Source organism: Hyperolius riggenbachi, chromosome 9, assembly GCF_040937935.1.
Source record: "Hyperolius riggenbachi isolate aHypRig1 chromosome 9, aHypRig1.pri, whole genome shotgun sequence".
NCBI classification, from domain to species: Eukaryota; Metazoa; Chordata; class Amphibia; order Anura; family Hyperoliidae; genus Hyperolius; species Hyperolius riggenbachi.
The window spans coordinates 251,204,931-251,218,702 of NC_090654.1; the positions used below are offsets into that span (position 1 = coordinate 251,204,931).

The window sequence follows — 13,772 nt, forward strand, 5'->3', positions numbered from 1 at the left end:
GGACATACTACCCTGAGTTCCGTGGCCAGGGGAAAAGTCTATGTAAAGCTGCCTGTGTTGGAATAAAGAAATTGTACTGCAAGCCTGAAGTTGCCTGACGTGGTCCTACAGAAATATCTGTGATATGCGAATGACAAGTTGGGCTCCGGTGAGTGTATTCACGAAGGGGGGAACTATCTAATCTCCAATAAGGTGGTGGCACATCTCCCAGGAGGGCAGCACGGCATGCTAACTGTGTTTTAAAGAAACAATACTAGGCACTATGTGTGCATTTTAATTTGTTTTATAGGGTTGTCCGTATCAGGAGTGGTATAAGGACTTGGAAGCGCAGCTTTATAATTTGTTGTTGCAAGTCTGGGAGTAAGGTGACTCTTAATCTGCTGCGATCCACCGGTTGGTAATCATTGTCTGTGGAGCGCAATTTTCCTTGTATTGGCATTTGAAAGTAATCGGAAGGTAATTATCAATTAGGACATATGATTGTATAATCTAAATTTCGGATTGATTACGTTTTCTGTTCCAATCAACCAAAGAATTCTTTTTAAGGTGGCCACCCACGATACAATAAAATGATCCGATTTTACAGGAATTCGATAAATATGATCGGATCTACCAAAAAAAGCGAAAGCTTTTTTTTTGTCATTCGACTGATTTTCCCGTTTTGTTTCGATTTTTATCGATCTAGAATGCTGGAAATTTTTCTTCAATTTTTCTAAAGATTGTATGGTGTGTGTTAGATTGTCAATTTATTAATATACACACCCTAGCAATTTTCTTTAGAGTTTCCAATCATTTTTATCATAATTGGGGAAAAATTTAACATATGTGTGCGGTACATTGATTATATTTTTGAAATGTTACAATCACTCAGAATAAAAATGATTGCAATTCTTAAATTGAACAGATATTTAAAAAATGGTATGGTGTGTGGCCCCCTTTATTCCGATTTTCGCAAAGCACTGCACAGTTTTCTGTAGAATTCCATCATTAAAAAGTGCATTGAAAGATCTAAGGAAAACAATGGTATCATCAATGGGCACTTCTGGAGAAATTCTGCCAGTGCTGTGTGGTGGCATCCAGCTTGCCCTGCAGTGACCCCATAGTAATAAGCAGAGGCAGCAGTGAGTGACTGCTCAGCCTGCAGATTCCAGGCGTGCAGCTCGCATTCCTTCACTTCACCACTGGAGGGAGGCAGAGAGCGCAAGTGCGAGGAAGTGACGACTTTATGGAGTTTAGTCAACACAGAAAACAAGTTTTTTTTTATGGACTAGGAGTTGTTGACCTGCTGGAGAGGCTGCACAGGGTGTGGACCCTGATCCTTGCGGAGTTGCACTACATACACCGTATACCTGCTGGCATTACTCTATCCCAGGCTGAAAGTGACAGCGGCTACCCTATCCCAGGCTGTGCAAGTGACAGCGGCAGCTGGTGGTCCCGGGTGGAGGAGGAGGAGGCCCCCGCAATCTCTGCAGCATGGGACTCTGCCTGCAGCTCACGGTCTGTATGATTCCTCATTGTCACTCTACTGTTTACACTAAATAGCAGATGATGCACCGTGTAATACCAGGTGTACCATAAACACTACAATACTTGATTCACGGAAAGTGGGGCAGTTTTCCAGGGAGCTGGACTTCATGGAAAACTGCATCAGCTGAAAACGTTGTGATTTTAGGAAATGTGCCCCCTGTATGGGGCCTGGAATTGTGCTATGAAGTTTTGATTTCACTTTTGTTCAGTATATCTAGTCGGGCTGAGTCAGATTGGATGAGTCCTGCACTGTGCGGAGTGCTGGTGCAGCTCTTCAAGTTCCTATGGGAGAAAATGAGTTTGATGGACCTGTAAGGATATTTTTAGATGTCTTTACCTTGTGTGTTGTATCGCACTGTTGCATGCATTTTTGTCCAAATGCAGCCCAATCATTGTCAGGAATGGGATTGGCAGCACATGCCATGCATTGTGGTGGAAATGTACCTGCACTGCATAAATGAGGCCTTACTGTACCATGTGCACCCACTCATAGCCATGACCTATCTGGCTTTTTACATCAACTGAGTGAGATCTGTATCTGGACTGCTGTCTAAAGGCTCATACACACATCAGACTATAGTCTTTGGAGAATGAAAGATCACAGACCAATCTTACCACCCTTCATGTAGTATGAGAGCCATACTCTACACAGTCTATTCTATGGAGCTGAACTCCCCATCAGAAAAAAATCTTTGCAAGATGCTGCACACACAGATATGCTGTACAGACACAAAAGATCAGTATCTGACAAAGATCTGTTCCTGACAAAGATCCGTTCCAGCAAAATGCATTCCTAGTCTATGATATCTGCAGATCCTCATACACACCTGGTTTAACAGACATTCATCTGCAGATCAGACAATCATCTGCAGAATCCTGAAAATCCATCCTGGTGGATCTGATCTGCAGATGAATGTCTGTTAACCCTCCTGGTGGTCTATTAAAGCAGAGCAGTTTTAAAAAAAATATTTTTTTTTTCAAATTATGTAGCGAGCCCAGGGCTCGCTACATGATACCCGCTGTGCAGCGGCATCCCCCCACCCTCTTCGATCTCCTCCGGCGATCTCCGATCAAAGAACGGGATTTCCTGGAGGGCTTGCCCCGTCGCCATGGCGTCGACGACATCGTGACGTCATTGGGAGTCCTGATCTACCCCTCAGCGCTGCCTGGCACTATTTGGCCAGGCAGCGCATGGGGGGGGGGGGGGGGCGCGGCGGACAATCGGCGCGGAGCTGCCCGTGCTCAGCACCGACTTACTGGCAGGGAGGTTAAACAAGGTGTGTATGAGGATCTGCAGATACCATAGACTATGAATGCATTTTGCAGATACTGATCTGTTGCATGTCTACAGCATCTTTGTGTGCAGCATCTTGCATACATTTCTGTCTGATGGGAAGTTCAGCTTGGAACTGGACTAATACAAATAATGCTTCATACACACTTGAGATAAAAGTCTTTGGAAAAGGCAAGATCACAGACCAATTTTACCCCATTCCATGTAGTATGAGAGCCATACTCTACACAGTCTATTCTATGGAGCTGCACTCCCCATCAGACAGAAATCTTTGCAAGATTTTGCAGGAACTGATATTTTGCAGGAACAGATCTTTTGCAGATAATGATCTTTTGAATGTGTACAGCATCTGTGTGTAGCATCTTGCAAAGATTTTATCTGATGGGGAGTGCAGCTCCATAGAATAGACTGTGTAGAGTATGGCTCTCATACTACATGGAAGGGGGTAAAATTGGTCTGTGATCTTTCATTTTCCAAAGACTTATCTCAAGTGTGTATGAAGCATAAGGCATGGTCTGTGAGATGCAAATGCGTGAGTTGATGCAGATTTGTTGTTAATTTACATTCAAATTTATGCAGCTTTAAAAATGGACCAATCAAGTCCAGTGGCTTCAGTCAACTTTGTTTGCAAGCTGCATAAAATCTGAATGAACTCAGAATTATTTGAATTTCATTCACTGTCTCTGCTAATAATTTCCAGTTGATGCAAATTTTATGCAGCTTGTTAATGGACTAGTTATCTGCAGCAGGTGCTGTATTTGCATTAACTGGAACTTAATTCATTGACCAATAAGGTGCAAATAATTGAGTTGATGGGCAATTATGCAACTGTTGTGTTCAGATTTAGGCCTCTTTTCCAGGGACTGTTGGTTCCAGCTGTTAAATGGCTGGTCCTGCTTCTGCACAAGTCCGGGCCGATTTAATTACTATTCCCCCTCCAGGAAAGCCATGGATGGTGGGGGAATGAAATAATTCGGCTTCCAGCGATTGCTGGAAGCCGAATTATGATTTTTAAGCAACCTCGGCTCCGTCTTCTGACGGCGCCGATGTTACTCACTGAGCGCCGCTATAGACTGAATCCCTTTATAGTCTATGGCGGCGCTGGCTGCGCCCAAATCTAACAGCGCTGAAAAGCACTGCTCCGCTGGTTACTGCTTGTTGCTGCCTGGTAACTGCTTGCTGAGCACACAGCTCGTGGCAAAGAGGCCTAAGAGCGGTAATCCCCACCTCTGCTCTAGGTAGCCGCTGGAGGCGCGTACATTTGAATACGGCGCTGGTAGACTTGGGCGCAGGATCCAGCTGTTAAATGGCTGGTCCTGCTTCTGCACAAGTCCGGGGCGTTTTAATTACTATTCCCCCTCCAGGCCGACATGGATAGTGGGGGAATGAAATAATTCGGCTTCCAGCGATTGCTGGAGGCCGAATTATTGTGTTTTTTAAGCAACTTCGGCTCCGTCTTCTGACGGAGCCGACCTTCCTCACTGAGCGCCGCTATAGACTGATTCCCATTACAGTCTATGGCGGCGCTGGCTGCGCCCAAATCTAGCAGCGCTGAAAAGCACTGCTCCGCCGGAGGCTGCATGTAGAGCAATGCGCGCAGCTGGAGTGTTTCTACATACCTCCCGGGGATCCCGACATTGGCTGGCATTCTTCTTCCTCTCCTCTGGGGCTCTGCTTCCTACTGGTGAGATCGCCGGCCGCCGTCATGACAACAGCCGGCCGTTTCACTTTAGAGTTGCAGCGCCACCTGGAGGATGGAGGTCTATCTGCAGAGCTGGAGCCAGGAAGGTGAGTGATGAAGAACTGCTGCAGATTTCCCTGGCAGCATGATTTTTTTCCCAGGTTTTAGGGTCTGCAAGGGTGCAAAAAAATTGCACCGCTTTTAGATCCTAAAATCCGGCAAGAATCAGAACGCCATGGGGGTTAAAAGCTCCCGGGTGCGTCCAACCGCAATGCACCAAAACGCAGCGTCGGATGTGAAAGGTAAAATGAAAGTCTACGAACTTTCAGTTTACCTTGGTTAACGCAAAGTAGTTTCGACTTTGCAGTAAACCGCAGAAAACTGACTCTGGTGTGAGTGCCCTGAGCAGACAGTTCAACAGTCCGTGGAAGAGAGGCCTTACTTGCATACAGAATTTGCATAAACCTGCATCAACTTGGAATGTTTTGCTTCGCATTGACCATCTCTAGTCATAGCTTCAGGCTCATTTCCATGGACTGTTGAGCTGTGAGCTCAACAAGCAGTTACCAGGCAGCAGCAAGCAGTTAAGAGTTTGGGAGGCTTTTCATTGCCTATCAACAGTCCGTAGGAAAGTTAGGCCTCTTCACAAACTGTTGAGCTGTGTGCTCAGCAAGCAGTTACCAGGCAGAAGTAAGCAGTTATCATGCTGCAACAAGCAGTTACTAGGCAGCAGTGGGTAGTTGAGAGAGTTTGAGAGGCATTTCACTGCCTATCAGCAGTCCGTGGAAAGGATGCTTTAGAAAAGCGTGTTTATTGAACATGGTTAACCACTTCCGGATCGTGATAATTGAAATCTATTCCCTGTTTGTGGCTGTTTGTTCCTGCCAGGGGGTAGATTTCAATTACTGTACTGCGTGGGCCCGCCAATCTCTCCCTGGCTGCATTCCTCTGCTCTGCCCTCGTTATGACGGCAGAGCTCTGTTAGCCCGTCATGAGCTGATTTTTTTTTTTCATTGGCTCCTGACCCTGCGAGAGTGGCGGGTGCGTACGGAGATTCATTGGTAAGCTCCGTTTTTTGGGACCAGCATTTTCTGGTTCTTAAAGGGATACTGTAGGGTGGTCAGGGGAAATTGAGCTGAACTTACCCAGGGTTTCTAATGGTCCCCCGCAGACATCCTGTGTTGGCGCAGCCACTCACCGATGCTCCGGCCCCGCCTCCAGTTCACTTCTGGAATTTCTGACTTTAAAGTCAGAAAACCACTGCGCCTGCAAGCCCGTGTCCTCGCTCCCGCTGATGTCACTAGGAGTGTACTGCGCAGACACAGACCATACTGGGCCTGCGCTGTGCGCTCTTGATGACATCAGCGGGATCGAGGACATGGCAACGCAGGCGCAGTGGTTTTCAGACTAAAGTCTGAAATCCCAGAAGTGAACCGGAGGCGGGCCCGGAGCATCGGTGAGTGGCTGCGCCAACACAGGATGTCTGCGGGGGACCGTTAGAAGCCCCGGGTAAGTTCAACCCATTTTCCCCTGACCCCCCCCCTACAGTATCCCTTTAAGGCCTCTTTTCCACGAACTGTTGAGCCGTGTGCTCAGCAAGAAGTTGCCAGGCAGCAGTGAGAGTTTGAGAGGCATTTCACTGCCTAGAAACAGTTTGTGGAAAAGAGGCCTAAGGCCTCTTTTCCATGAACTGTTGAGCTGTGTGCTCAGCAAGCAGTTACCAGGCAGCAGTAAGCAGTTATCATGCAGGAACAAGCAGTTACCAGGCAGTAGTGAGCAGTTATGAGAGTTTGAGAGGCATTTCACTGCCTATCAACAGTTCGTGGAAAAGAGGCCAGAGACTGCTGGTAGAGAATGTAATGTGCATCTTATTAACCATTTTTTTTTCTTTAGTGCAGCCTGAAGTTGCACTAGTTCCAATTGGGGATGGTCAATGAGATGCAAATTCATCTAAATTGATGCAGGATTATGCAAATATATGCAGCTTCAACATGCACCTATTTCAGGCCTCTTTTCCACGAACTGTTTCTAGGCAGTGAAATGCCTCTCACAACTGCTCACTGCTGCCTGGCAACTGCTTGTCGCTGCCTGGCAACTGCTTGCTGAGCACACAGCTCAACAGTTCGTGGAAAAGAGGTCTTACCTTGGCAAGATTTGATTGGTGAAGTTTGAGGCTACACCTAAAATCGCTAGCGTAATCGCAAACGCTCAGCGCTTTTACAAGTGATTTTTCTAAGCGATTCTAGGCATGTGCCTAGGTATTTATGCCTAGCATTTTTTGGAGCATTTTGGTATAGCAATTTTATTTTTTGCACAGTAGAGCTGGAAGTGTACAGCTTTTGTTAAAAAAAGAAAAAAAAAACTCTTGCAATATTGCTCTATTCAAGTGCTTTTTAGAGCAATTTTCCACGTTTCCACTTAACATTGAAGCTGACTCGCCTCAGTAATGCTGCAGGACACGCTTTTGCGTTTGGAAAAAAAAACCACATTGCTCTGGTGTGCTCCGTCTCATTCAAATACATTAGCCAAGTGGTTTTCAAAGCGCTAGCTCTTGGTGTGCACCAGCCCAGCATTGTATGTACAGTGGTGTGAAAAACTATTTGCCCCCTTCCTGATTTCTAATGCTACGTACACACATGCGACAATGATCGTTCGTTGAGGACGACGAACAAACTTTTAATTGATGAAAGAACGACCTAAGTAAAGTTAGTTTTAAAAGGTGTGTAACGATCTGATCGTTAGAACAAACGTTACATCACGTAAAGCAACTATTGCGCCTGCGCATAAAAATGAGAAGTTTCACGGAGAAATTGGGAAATGCGCATGTCAAGCCTAGTACGAACGACCGTTTCCAACGATGTACTACTTTTGCAAACGATCGTCGTTGGTTAAAATCCGCCGAGACAGAACTTTCTTTTGTAGCGATTTGGCTCGTTCGTCGTTTGCCTTAATAGTCGGTGGTTCGTTTTTTGTAACGATCGTCGTTGGTAAAGATCGGGGAACGATCGTTACAAACGACTATAGTCGCATGTGTGTACGCACCTTCATTCTTTTGCATGTTTGTCACACTTAAATGTTTCTGCTCATCAAAGACCGTTAACTATTAGTCAAAGATAACATAATTGAACACAAAATGCAGTTTTAAATGATGGTTTTTATTATTTAGTGAGAAAAAAAACTCACAACCTACATGGCCCTGTGTGAAAAAGTGATTGCCCCCTTGTTAAAAAATAACTTAACTGTGGTTTATCACACCTGAGTTCAATTTCTGTAGTAACCCCCAGGCCTGATTATTGCCACACCTGTTTCAATCAAGAAATCACTTAAATATGAGCTATCTGACACAGAGAAGTAGACCATAAGCACCTCAAAAGCTAGACATCATGCCAAGATCCAAAGAAATTTAAAAGTTTGCTTTCCTAAAACAGAAAGAATTTGCGATAATTCAGGTTGGAGTGAGCTTGAGATGTCTCCCAGAGCAACACTGCTGAATATATGCAAATTAACTATTAGTAAGGGGGCTTTTAGGACCATTGTAGTCCCTTACACACTCCAATGAGTTCTGGGTCACCATGAGCTTGCTGGTTAGTCTGTGCCTCTCGGATTCACAAGCCCTACTCCATAGAGCCAAATTAATCCATGCCATGCACTGATGAGAATCAAACAGTCCGAAACAGTCTGTATGCATGTTGGATTATTATGGCTCTGTACATATTAACAAGCTGACACATCATTGCAATCCAGCGGTTCTGGAGGTGTGTTTAGCTTCCAAGGGTACAATGGTTAATTTGCATATATTCAGCAGTGGTGCTCTGGGAGACATCTCAAGCTCACTCCAACCTGAATTATCGCAAATTCTTTCTGTTTTAGGAAAGCAAACTTTTGTTTTTCTTAGCATTTTAGTAAGGGGGCTTTTAGGACCATTGTAGTCCCTTACACACTCCAATGAGTTCTGGGTCACCATGAGCTTGCTGGTTAGTCTGTGCCCCAAAGAAATTCAGGAACACATGAGAACAAAAGTAATTGAAATCTATCAGTCTGGTAAAGGTTATAAAGCCATTTCTAAAGCTTTGGGACTCCAGCGAACCACAGTGAGAGCCATTATCCACAAATGGCAAAACATGGCACAGTGATGAACCTTCCCAGGAGTGGCCGGCCGACCAAAATTACCCCAAGAGCGCAGAGAAAACTCATCCGAGAGGCCACAAAAGACCCCAGGACAACATCTAAAGAACTGCAGGCCTCACTTGCCTCAATTAAGGTCAGTGTTCATGACTCCACCATAATGCTTCATACACACTTGAGATAAAAGTCTTTGGAAAATGCAAGATCACAGACCAATCTTACCCCCTTCCATGTAGTATGAGAGCCATACCTACACAGTCTATTCTATGGAGCTGCACTCCCCATCAGATAAAATCTTTGCAAGATGCCCGTACACACTCAAAAGATCAGTATCTGCAAAAGATCTGTTCCTGCAAAAAATCCATTCCTGCAAAATGCATTCATAGTCTGAGATCTGCACATCCTCATACACACCTGGTTTAACAGACAATCATCTGCAGATCAGATCCACCAGGATGGATTTTCAGATCTGCAGATGATTGCCAGATATGCAGATGAAGTCTGTTAAACCAGGTGTGTATGAGGATCTGCAGATCTCAGACTATGAATGCATTTTGCAGGAATGGATTTTTTGCAGGAACAGATCTTTTGCAGATAATGATCTTTTGAGTGTGTACGGGCATCTTTGTGTGCAGCATCTTGCAAAGATTTTATCTGATGGGGAGTTCAGCTCCATAGAAAAGACTGTGTAGAGTATGGCTCTCATACTACATGGAAGGGGGTAAAATTGGTCTGTGATCTTGCATTTTCCAAAGACTTTTATCTCAAGTGTGTATGAAGCATAAGAAAGAGACTGTGCAAAAACGGCCTGCATGGCAGATATCCAAGGCGCAAACCACTTTTATGCAAAAAGAACATTGAGAACTGTAGTGAGAGGTATATGGAGGCTGCCATATTTATTTCCTTTTAAGCAATACCAGTTGCCTGGCTATTCAGCTAATCCTCTGCCTCTAAAGCTACGTACAGACATGCGATAACGATCGTTCGTAAGCAACGACGAACGATCAATTAAGGAGAGAAATGAAAAGGTCGTTAGTAAAGAGGTGTTGAAAGTGGGAAACGATCAGATCGTTTCCGAACGAACGATGCGGAAGTGACGAACGTATGATGCAGCGCATCTAGTATGCTAAACGTTATTCAGATCAATGAACCCGGAACGAACGTCATTGTTAATGGCCAGTAGGAAAGAGGAAGTTGCGTACAGATATATATATATATATATATATATATATATATATATATATACACAGGGAGAGAGAGATATAGATAGATATATCTCTATCTATGTCAACATATATCTATATATCTCTATACATCTATCTACATCTATATATACATATATATATATATCTATATACATATATCTATATACATCTCTCTGTCTCTCTCTCTCTGTCTGCGCATGTACGGTACTTAACGAACGATCGTTTTTGTAACGATCAGCATACACACGTACTTTTGCTAACGATCGTCGTTACAAAAAATCCGCCAGGACGGATTTCCAGTTTGCAACGACTTCAGTCGCTGATCGTTACCCTTAATGATCGTTAGCGGTTATTTTGTAACGATCGTCGTTATAAACGATCGTTAGTCGTTCGTTACCAACGACTTTAGTCGCATGTCTGTATGCCCCTTAATACTTTCAGCCATAGGCCCTAAACAAGCTTGCAGCAGATCAGGTGTTTCTGACAAATTTAGACAGATATGACAAGATTAGCTGCATGCTTGTTTCTGGTGTGATTCAGACACTTCTTTAGGCAAATAGACCATCAGGGCTGCCAGGCAACTGGTATTGCTTAAAAGGAAATAAATATGGCAGCCTCCATATCCCTCTCACTACAGTTCTCCTTTAAGGCTCGTCTCAATTTTGCTAAAAAACATCTCAATGATTGCCAAGACTTTTGGGAAAATACCTTGTGGACCGACGAGACGGAAGGTGCGTGTCCCGTTACATCTGGCGTAGAAGTAACACAGCATTTCAGCAAAAGAACATCATACCAACAGTAAAATATGGTGGTGGTAGTGTGATGGTCTGGGGTTGTTTTGTTGCTTCAGGACCTGGAAGGCTTGCTGTGATAGATAGAACCATGAATTCTGCTGTCTACCAAAAAATTCTGAAGGAGAATGTCAGGCCATCTGTTTGTAAAGTAAACTCAAGCTGAAGCGATCTTGGGTGCTGCAGCAGGACAATGTCCCAAAACACACCAGCAAATCCACCTCTGAATGGCTGAAGAAAAACAAAAAATTAAGACTTTGGAGTGGCCTAGTCAAAGTCCTGACCTGAATCCTATTGAGATGTTGTGGCATGACCTTAAAAAGGTGGTTCATGCTAGAAAACCCTCAAATAAAGCTGAATTACAACAATTCTGCAAAGATGAGTGGGCCAAAATTCCTCCAGAGCGCTGTAAAAGACTCGTTGCAAGTTATCGCAAACACTTGATCGCAGTTATTGCTGCTAAGGGTGGCCCAACCAGTTATTAGGTTCAGGGGGCAATTTCTTTTTCACACAGGGCCATGTAGATTTTGAGGGTTTTTTTTTTCTCACTAAATAATAAAAACCGTCATTTAAAACTGCATTTTGTGTTCAATTATGTTTGACTAATGGTTAACGTTTTTTGATGAGCAGAAACATTTAAGTGTGACAAACATGCAAAAGAATAAGAAATCAGGAAGGGGGCAAATAGTTTTTCACACCACTGTATACCATTGAACATCCGTAGGCCTCCTTTCCACGTTCTGTTGATAGGCATTGAAATGCCTCTCAAACTCTCTCAACTGCTTACTTCTGCCTGGTAACTGCTTGCTGAGCAAACAGCTCAACAGTCCGTGGAAAAGGAGGCCTTATGCAGAGAAGCGCTGACCCTGCATTCTCTCATCTCGCCCCACCCGGCTACTTGTTCATGCCACCCGGCTGGAAAAAATTTCTATGGGAGAACACTGCTGTTTATCTCATGACTTTAGCTCAGCTTTGGATGTCATTACACAGTTGGTACATGTTTGGATGTTTGACGTACCTATATTGTGATAGCACAGGTCATGATATCGCTGACTTTCTGTATAAATGACACATAGCCAGTGCAAAACTTAGTAAATAGTTATTTCATACCAGGGCGTGATTAAGTGAAAGGCCTTGCTGCTCCTCTGAAAGTCCCCAGTAAACATTCTATTTTGTTCCCCATTCTGTGCGTAATTTGGAAAATGAAAGTCCATGCATTGCACATTCTGTGTATATGTTATGGCCAAAACCAGAAATTGGCCAATTCTAGAATTGGCCGGCCGTTTCTAGAACTGGCCGATTTGACGTCGGCCAAAGTCCAAAATGCCGGGAATTTCTGACATTGGCCAGCCAGTTCTAGAAACGGCTAAAGCCAGTCGGCCAAAGTCCAAAACGCACAAATCCCAGAACATCCCGGGTCCTGTCCAGCACCATGAATGGCACTCAGAACTTCCTCTGTGCTCTGAAAGATACAGCATAATAATATTTTTTTTTAAAGAAAAGCATTTCTTAGTTACAGATACAGCATAATCTTTTTTTAAAGAAAAGCATTTCTTAGTTACAGCTGATACAAATCCTGCAATAAATTTGCAGTGCGTCTACATCCTGCTTTCTTTGGAGCAGTCATATTGTTAACATACTGTGCTTTTAAATTAGCTTCTCTGCTGTGGCAGTCAGGTGACACAGGGTACAGATCAAATTACAGTGGTGATTAGTCACAGATGAGGGGGGATGCATGGCTGGGGAGTGCTTTGCATGGCTGGGGGGCTTTTCTGGGTGCTTTGCTTTGCTGGGCACTTTGCATGGCTGTGGGTAGTTTGCTGGGGGGCTGTGCATGGCTGCGGATGCTTTGCTGGGGGGCTGTGCATGGCTGTGGTGGGTGCTTTGCTGGGGGGCTGTGCATGGCTGCGGTGCTTTGCTGGGGGGCTGTGCATGGCTGCGGGTGCTTTGCTGGGGGGCTGTGTATGGCTGCGGGTGCTTTGCTGGGGGGCTGTGCATGGCTGCGGGAGCTTTGTTGGGGGGCTTATGATTAGTGACAGAGGAGGGGGAATCAGACAGGCTAAATACATACAGGGTGCTTCTCTCTGTTTTCCTTTTACCTTGTGCAAGAATTCAGCGTGGAGAGCTGAGGGCGGAGGTGGTATCAGCTGCAGCCGGCAGCATACAGGCCAGCCCCGGGTCCCTGCAGGAGAGGAGAGGTGTGAGGAGGAATACGCCAAGGCGGCAGCAGGGACACCGCAGGGACAAGTTGGGGAAGGAAGGCGGCGGTGAAATGAGCTGCAGCCGGTATCACGTCGGAACACCGGCAGCATATAGGCAGCCCTGGGTCCTCACAGAAGGTCCTCGAACAGAGAACAGGGGCCAGCGGGACATCAGCGGGGGACAGTGGGACATGGAGCGGCGGACAGCGGGACTGAACTCAGAGCGGGGGACAGCGGCACAGCAGTACTTAGGTGAGCTTCGGGACTTGGCCGGCCACATGTAGTTAGAATGCGTTCTGGCCGGCCAAAGTCCGACATGGAGGAGCATTTTGTACATTGGCCGCAGCAGCCGGGCACTTCGCGTTTTGACCGGCCAGAACCCGAAGTGGCCAGACTTCGGGTTCTGGCCGTAACATATACAATAAGAGCCTGTCATCTCTAACGTCACGTGCACCCAAAACAACATTTGCATGTTCCCTCCTCCATGATATGCCACTGTGTACCCTCGCTCTGCTCTCTGCCCCTCCTGCACTGTGCTGTCACCCCCCCCCCCCCCCCCCAGAAACTGCTGACAAGCAGCTGGTCAGCAGCTAACGGGCAAGGGCCATCCCTTGCAGGAGAAGCACTCCTGCAAAACGCTTCTTCCCCAGCTGTCATTGGTCCTACACTGCCTTTCCTCCGCCCATTCCCTGCCTCCCTGCACTTCTCTCCTGTGATAAGACTTGCAGAGCTTGCAGTGTCCTGACCCTGGTGTCGCGGCCTTTTTTTGTTTTTCTTGTAAACAAACTGAGACCTGGAGATTGTGTGAAGCAGCGGTAATGTATGCTACCCGATCTGGCTAGCCTCCCGGGTCATCTAGTGTGGTTTTTTTTTTTTTTTTTTATGTTATTTTACCACCTCAGGTTCTGGTATACCACTTGAGGACGACAGGCTTACATCGTCTGTTTC

General features: G+C 45.4%; 1 protein-coding gene across 1 annotated transcript in view; it reads left to right on the top strand.

Annotated features, from left to right (window-relative positions):
* The first annotated feature begins 1,274 nt into the window (after positions 1–1,274).
* The window catches only part of MIDEAS (mitotic deacetylase associated SANT domain protein), a 153,192-nt gene continuing 140,694 nt past the window's right edge, over positions 1,275–13,772 (top strand). Inside the window, exon 1 of the mRNA XM_068254283.1 lies at positions 1,275–1,497. The gene's annotated coding sequence lies outside the window, so the exon portion shown is untranslated. The remainder of the gene's footprint in view (positions 1,498–13,772) is intronic.